Genomic DNA, 8,739 nt, shown 5'->3' on the forward strand with positions numbered 1-8,739 from the left:
TGGAGCCTGAGTGATTTTCACCGACACATTGTGTTGTTAGAGCCATGGAGCCTGGGTGTTTTTAACTACATATCGTGACGTTTCCCAGTAGTGTTTGAGCCATGAAGCCTGAGTGGTTTTCACTGACACGTCGCAGCATTTCCCAGAGGCATTTGAGCCACACAACCTGGGTGTTTTTTTTTTTTTACCAACCCATCACTGCTTTTCGAGCGGCTTTTGTGCCACCAAAGATGAGTGTTTTTAAGCAAAGAAATACATCCTAAAAATAAGTGAATTTTGTGCCTAAACCCAAGCCTTCGCTTCAGTGTTGTTGAGGTATGTGAAGTTTCAATATATCCACAACAAAAAATGTGTCTGTGCTTTGCCAAAATGTACAATGCAAACATTTTTTTTCTGGCGATTGGGTTGAGAACACAGCTTACAGACTGTCAGCTTCTCAAGATTTCAACACATAAGATGGGCAGTTGAGATGAACATGGAGAAGTTTTTATTTTCTATTTGTTTCATTTTTCTTTGCGCTAAACACAAAATCTGTCCTTGTTAACAGTGTGCCTCCTTTAAGTGGAAATTTCTGATAGATGGTGTTTCCTTTGATAGGTGGCTGTGAGATATTATGGTCCATTTAACACCACTGAATTATATTTGACCTCTAACATAATGTAATTAATCTCCAGCAGCGTACTTTCCTATAAGACGCTGTAGACAAATGGGAAAATATTCTTTAGCATTTTTTGTTGTTTAATTTTATAATCCAAACATCCCTGCAGTTATTAAAAATATACTAACTGCTACTTTATTAGTACTATATAGTTAAGTATTCTATCAATTTAGACATTTTACCATTTAAAAAAATCAGAGGAATTACGACGACAAAACACACAAAGACACGCTGCAAATGCTTTTAATTTACTGAGTTTATTTAAATGATATATTACCAAAGTATGGCTTCTCTGCACACTTTAATTAATTTTCATCCTTTTCCTCTTTTCACTCCGCTCAGACTCAGTGTGAATTTGCCTTGATGCAGCTTTTGGGTAATTAAATGACAGAATTCATTATTATGTAACTGACTCCTAGCGTGTTGCAGGACGCTGGAGCCCAAGGTCTCCATCCGTGCTGCATGTCTATGGCTCAGAGCCACAGTCACGTGTGTCAAAGTGTGTATGGCACCCAGGAAAAAAGACCCAGCTGACAGCACCACAAAAGAAATTAATCAGGGAGACAGGTCAGTAAAGGCAGAGCTATAAATTGCATGTAATAGAAAGGGCGTGCGCATGTATGTGTGTGTGTGTGTGGGTATGCTTGTATGTGTTTGTTGAGGTTTTCCCTTCAAGGTGGAAGTGACCTCGACCAGCTCTGCCCCCTCCTCCTCTCTCATTATCTTTCTGTCCCTCTATCTTTATCTCTGTCCCTCCCCCACACACGGTGAATCAACCCCAGTTTTTTAATTAACCATTTTTTTCCGATGTGTCTGTTTTTAATTAGTCTATTTACTCATGTCCTTAGACAGTCAATCAGAGACATCGATATGGAAGAGGCAGGATGAGGACTGAGTACTTACTGCACAGCGGGTAACAGAAAAACATAAATCTCTTGACAAACATGTTTATCAAGCATCGAGCGGTGAAACAAAATGCCATTAAAGATTTATTGTACCACATAAATTACAATAATGTTCACTAATACAACTGAGGAATTAAACTTAGATGAAAAATAACATTTTCTTGGTTTCAAAAACAGCATATGAGCAGTGTTGGCAGTAAATGGGAACATACAAAATAAAATGACTTTTTTTTTATTATAAGGCAATCACACGAAACACCTGGTTTCTAAATACAGACTCCGAAATCACCTCACTCACACAGCTTATTCAGTGGAAATTGAAAAAGCAGCTGCACTGGATCGCACAGGTGTTCCTAATTAACTGCAATCAACTGCATGTCACTGCTCTGAGGCAGCAGAGTCTTTTCTGACTTCAGAGGCCGTTTACACGTGGCCGGCTATTTTCATAAACGGACATTTCACCGTCTCCGTTTTCAAAAAGATCTTCGTTTACACTTACCCGTGTAAATATACACATGAGCATGCCAAACCTGTAGGTGGCAGTGTAACGAGAAGCTCAAGCCTTCCATGTATCCATTGTCACCATAGCAACATAGGTCGCACTTTTGACACAGGCACGAAGGGCACAAACAAAGGAAGATGTCTCCATTTATCAAAATCACTGTGTATGTGTAAACGGCCTCTCAGACCCTCCCAGTTATACATGTTAAACTTTCAGAGCCTTATGTGGTGCAGTGCCAGAAAAATGAAAGTGAATTTTACTTATTTAACACCTTTAAATCATACTAACTTAACAGAAAAGTTAGGTGAATGTGCACGGATCTCTAAAGATGGTTCAAAGACATATTTTAATTGTGTATATTCATAAACTGTGATTCTGCATTTGCAAAAAGCAACAAGGTGAAAGTAATTGTTAAGTACCTATACAGGCTGTTCTCATGCATATTTATAGCTACAGACAGTAGGCTCTATTCTGAAGACCTAAGCGACCTACTGACAATATATGGATGGAGGAGATCACTAATGTATTCAGGTGCTTGACCGTGGATGGCTCTTTACCTGAGAACAAGTATCTTGAAGTGAATCCTGAACGTGATGGGAAGCCAGTGTAAAAAAAACTAAAATGGGAGTGATGTGTGTTGACCTGGTGGACGTGGTTAACAGCCGAGCAGCAGCATTCTGGATTATCTGAAGACGATTCAGATAAGATTTGTTTAGTCAAGTAAAAAGATAATTAAAGTAGTCCAATTGGGAGGACACAAACGCATGGATAATCATCTCTAGCTCAGGTGGAGACACCAAAGACCTGAGCTCTGCAATATTGCTTGGCTGAGTAAAACAAGTTCGGATCAGTGATCTAACATGGTGATCAAAATGCATGATCAGAAATAACACCAAGATTCCTAAAATTTGATCGTATAGCTGACGAAAGTGACCCAATACTCTATACACTATACAATCTGAAGGTATAACCCACGCATTTGGGAATGCTGTTTTCAAGTGACTAATATGCTGACAGGAGGAAGGTTGGGTTTGGTTGATGGATGGGTCACAAAACACAGGACTTTGTGTAGGAGACTTGGGTCCAGAATCCTGTGAACTTTGAGCCATTTAAAGAAACATAGTTACAGTGTGTCTTCCTAAACCTGTCCACAGAATCTTAACGTGGCTTAACCTAACCTTAACTTAATGTTAAGTGCATAACGTCACATGTGGGCTGCTGATTCATAACATTTATGTATGAGGATATGCTGAACTATGGCTCAGAGGTAGAGCGGGTCATCCACCAATCGAAAGATCAGCGGTTCGATCCCAGGCTCCTCCAGGCTGCATGTCGAAGTATCCTTGAGCAAGATACTGGACCCCAAATTGCTCCTGATGGCTGTTCCGTCGGTGTGTGAGTGTGTTAAAACTGAGTAGCAGGAGGCACCTTGTATGGTAGCCTCGGCCACCAGTGTATGAAAGTGTGTGTGAATGGGTGAACGTGACTCGTAGTGTAAAAAGCGCTTTGAGTGGTCACTAGATGACTAGAAAGGCGCTATACAAATGCAGGTCCATTTACCATTTATAATGTTACACTTTGACTCTTGGTGGCAACGGATCTCTCACTTCACTCACTTAAGGAAAACCAATTGATCCAGACCCTCTTGTGCATGTGTTATCCATCCATCCATCTATCCATTCTTCCATCCGTCCATTTTCATCCGCTTGTCCGTGGCTGGGTTGCATGGGCAGCAGGCCAAGCAAAGCACCCCAGACGTCCCTCTCCACAGCAACGCTTTGCAGCTCCTCCTGGGGGACCCCAAGGTGTTCCCAGGCCAGATGAGATATGTAATCCCTCCGGGATGTTCTGGGTCTGTCCGGGGCCTTCCACCTGTGGGACGTGCCAGGAACACCGCTAACAGGAGGTGCCCAGGAGGCATCCTGATCAGATCCCGAACTACCTCAACTGACCCCTAGCTTTATACCCCGAGCTCCCTCTGGATGTCTGAGGTCTGAGGTTCCACCCCTCGGAGGAAACTCATTTCAGCCGCTTGTATCCACGATCTCATTCTTCCAGTCATTACCCAGAGCTCATGACCATAGGTGAGGGTTGGGACGTACATGGACCAGTAAATTGAAAGGGTCTGATGCAGCACCCGCATCACTGCAGAAGCGCATCAAACTGCATGTGGTATATCACTGTTTATCTGTGTCCCCCACTTCCTGTGCACTTACATGTCTCCCTTCACGTCCCTGCCTTATCTTAAACAAATTGAAACTATTTTAGAAACCTGCATAAAATGTTAGCCCTCCTACACAGCTCTCTGCATCCTCCCTTTACTTCTTTTCAATATGTGTGCTTAGTGGTGAGGCCTTTATCTATTAACCATGTTACTTTACTTCCATTACAGCATGTAAGAAACTGTGGCGGATGGCTACTTACCTCTGATTGCACCCAAAGCCCCACTTTTATGACTGAACATTTATGAATTTTGATGTATGCGGCCTTCATAAATCATGACACTTTGAGTGAGAGAAACTGAATGGTGTTGGTCTTAAAATTTCTCCAATGCCAGAAAGCATCTTTATGGCTCCAGCTCTTTTCTGGCACGCTGACAGTTAAAGAAATTAAGTGATGCCATCCATAAGTGTGTGGTAGCTTTACAGCTCTGTCTGCCATTAGAGAGCTGTGCAATTCACCCCGAGGGCGGCTGCAGAATCAGAAGTTCATCAATCGAGAATTGTTTGAGAGTGCGCATGAATGCGAAAAAAGGCTTTTGTGTCCCACCCAGAGAGGTTGGCCCTGCATGCATGAGCACACATCTTAATCTTACCAAGTTGACAAGTGCTCTTAAATGAAGGCAATCTCAGCGAGGGCAGCCACGGCAGCTACAACAGAAAATTCATTTATTTTCATTTGAGGGAGGAAGGACACAAAACAAAATCGCACCCTGATGTAAATAGATCAAGTAGAGGGATTGTATTGGTGAATCCTGCCCACTTTCACCTCCATTTAAAAGTGTTCAAAATGGCCATGAATCACACACAAGCAAGGCCTCTGCGGGGGCTAATTCATTTCCTGTGTTTGTGCATCTTTAGTCATGCATAAAGCTTTCAAGTAACAGGCAATTACGCACCTTGCTTTTCTTAGACAGAAATGAGACTTGGCTCCCTCTTGTTCGAATTAAAGCATTCTTCTAATACAGAGTTCCACTTTGACCAGGAAAGTAGCGTGACTCACCAAAGCTGTGGGCGGGATTCACCTTGTGTTTTGTCCGAGATTCAACATGGAAGAGGTATTGTTGCTTTTTTAGGTAATCCTTGAAACACTAAAAATCACAAACGCCTTTTGAAAAGGCTGAAAGGACAAAAGAGGAAGGGTAGAATGGAAGTTGCATGATAGAAAGATATAGTTTTTCAGTTAACTGGGGCTAAAGTTAAAGGAGCTCTACAATTTTCAGAGCATATCTATGATTCAGAGGTTGCCTGCACACGACTTGCAACATGGTGGTGGCTGAGCCGGTTGTTAGCAGCTAATGGTGCTAAATCAGTACAGTGCTAATACAAGCAACAGAGCTAACACTGTTAATTGTGAAACATATTCTTATACAATAGATCTTATGATATCTAATAAACCAGTGCCATTACTAGTTAGTTGAGGTTTGGGAAAAGAGTCACGGTTGGGTGTCATCACGTAACATACTTAATGTGTAAAGTTACGTTTAAGAGCGCTTTCAGACCTAGAGTTGTCTTGCTTTGGTCTGAATCAGGGACTAGTTTTGTTCCAAAGTTGCATAACTGCCTAGAGTTGGTTCTTGTTCTCACGGCAGCATTTACAAGTGGACCAGATAAAATGCCTTGCGCAAGACAGTTGCTCTTGATTGGTCAGAATTTCCATCTGGGAAAAATCCAGGAAGTAAACAAAACGAAGAACACTTGCAAGATAACTGCGACACTTTGTAATGTCATAATGGAGGGACAACTACGCAGGTTGATTTTAGCGCTGGTCATCGTGGACTAGATTGCTGTCATTGTTCATTTTAGTCAAACCATACAGTTTGAAAAAGCTCCAACTAGAAAACAATGTTTTGATGCATTGGATGTGCTGAATGTGCATATTAAGGCAGTACAGGAGGAGGTGCACATTAATAATCCTCCAGGAGCAAAGCTCCCTAAATATCTTTACCTTTGGTAAAAGACACATGGTTGGGTTTTGTCATGTTATGTGTGTAACGTAAAGGTACGTCCTTAAAGGGATAGTGCACTCAAAAATGAAAATTCAGCCATTATCTACTCATCCATATGCTGAGGGAGGTGAAGTCCTCACATCACTTCTGGAGATCCAAGGGGAGAGGGGGTAGCAACACAACTCCACCTAATGGAGGCTTACAGCTACCCCAGATTCAAACGTCCAAACTGCCTCTCTGTGCACTGCGCTCACGTGTGCGTGACCGTGAGACATGGGCGGCACTGCGTTCATGTGTGTTCACATGCTTTCGCTGGCCTTGCGAGCAAGCGCGCACACGTGCAGATATTTTGTGGTTTCAATTATGTGTTTTTGGACGTTTGAATCTGGGGCGCTGTAAGCCTCCATTGTATTGCTACCCCCTCTCCCCTTGCATCTCCGCAAGTGTTGTGAGGACTCTAAAACTTCACCTGAGCCTCCCTAGGCATATGGGTGAGTACATAATAGCTGCATTTTCATTTTTGGGTGCAATATCCCTTTAACATAATGAGATGACATGATGAAGTACCTTAAAATACCTTGAAGTTTACATGGGACACAAACACCGGTCTCCTGGGGGAAGTCCTGTGTTTGTTTGACCCACCCACCACCCCAACCTGCATCCTCATGCAGATTTCAGCTCTTTGCTCCCACCAGTGCATTCATGATGTGATTGCAGCCTTTACTATTATGTGAGTTGTACATAAATTCCTGGTACATGATTACATGGGCTATATATGAATTGTGGTGCATTACTTTTCGTAGGTATGCATACAAACACTGCATTAGACGCGTAGACTGTGGGGGAACCAGAGAGTGAGCACTACGCTTCCATGACAACAGCGTCCATATATCAGTCATAACTGCCATATGACTGCAGTGGAGAGCAATTTGCTAGCCAGTGGGGTACATACATACATACATACATACACTAACATGCACATGCAGCCGGACTGTCTACCACAATGAAGAACAGAGAAGCTGGGATTACAACACACACGGAGGGAGCATGATTTTATTCTCTGCTCAGGATGGCATAACTGTACTATATCTTCCCAGGTTGTCAAATAACGACGGTTTGGATAGGTGGTTTGCTCCGAATACTGACCAAAAGTGTTGCTATTTTTGCAGATGCAAACTGAGTCTCAACAATCAGCTGTCTCCAGGATCACTTACTCCACCTTTAATGCATTGAATATTATATAGAGCTCCTTCACTAGCTAGACTTAGCTCGAGTACACTTATGGTAGCAACGAATTCAGACAGCGCTGCCAGCCCCACTATGATTTTGGGTCTGAATGAGATGTAAGAGAATAAATCAGTGATCCTGCCACGTGACTTTAATGTAAAAAGCAGAATTAGCAATATCCTTTATTTCAATTTCATATGAAAGCCATAAATTCCTACTATATACTGAAAAGGGCAGTTTCAAGATCATTCAGCTTTCTGTTGGTCACGTTTTTCAACTCATTTTAAGACATTTTCAACAATCAAATCTCGTAAGATGATTTTTAAAGTGTTTATTGTTAGTGACACCGTTTGACTACAGTCTTAAGTTTTTAAGTTAAGTTTAAGTTTAAGTTTATTCACTTTATTAATCCCCCTGAAGGGAAATTCAATGTTTTCACTCTTACTTGTCAATTACACACAGGTCTGAAAGACACACACATGCACAAACAGGACCTATACATGCACAAAGTGGAGAGGTGAACTGGCACCTCTCCAGCCACCAGTCCACGCTCCATATTTTTGGTGCGGACGGGGACTCGAACAGGCGACCCTCCGGTTCACAACCCAAGTCCCTATGGACTGAGCTACTGCCGCTAAAAGGAAAATGTATCAAAGGTGTCAATATTTTAAAAAAACTAAACTATAAGGTGTACAAGGAGACAGCAAAATATCCTGTTCCTATTTTTAACATCAGCAGGAATCAGGTTAATTTGATGCGTAATCAGCCAAATTGATTACACCTGCTCTGCACCACTGGAGTCTACAAAAGCCTGCCTCTTCACACACTTCAGGTTTGTCTCTGTATGGTTGCTTCAGCTGTGTTGCTGTTTGATTTTTTACTTGTTTATACATTTTGCAACTTTTTAACACACCAGATTTAAAAAATTTGATGTATTGTTTTGTATTTGGTCTTGTGACAATAATTTCACAAATGAAACTCTAAAGAAAGAAATAAAGCATTACAAACCGTGATTAGCAAGTTACCTGTATCAAATTAGATATCATATGATAACTTCAGTTGACATTACTGAAGTATAATACCAGGATTTGCTACCCTCCTTTAAGTGATTAGAATTTCCCCACATTAAAGTTCCTGAGAGGCTGTTGCCAGAACAAGGAGCTGCTGTGAAGAGGAAGTGTGAAAGTGCCAAAGGTGACAGGGAGAATGATGAAGAGGGAAGATTGGAGGGAGTGTCAGACAGTCACCTGGAGGAGCTCAGCATGCTCCGGGGAAGAGA

Source organism: Epinephelus fuscoguttatus, linkage group LG14 (genome assembly GCF_011397635.1).
Source record: "Epinephelus fuscoguttatus linkage group LG14, E.fuscoguttatus.final_Chr_v1".
Classification (NCBI taxonomy): domain Eukaryota; kingdom Metazoa; phylum Chordata; class Actinopteri; order Perciformes; family Serranidae; genus Epinephelus; species Epinephelus fuscoguttatus.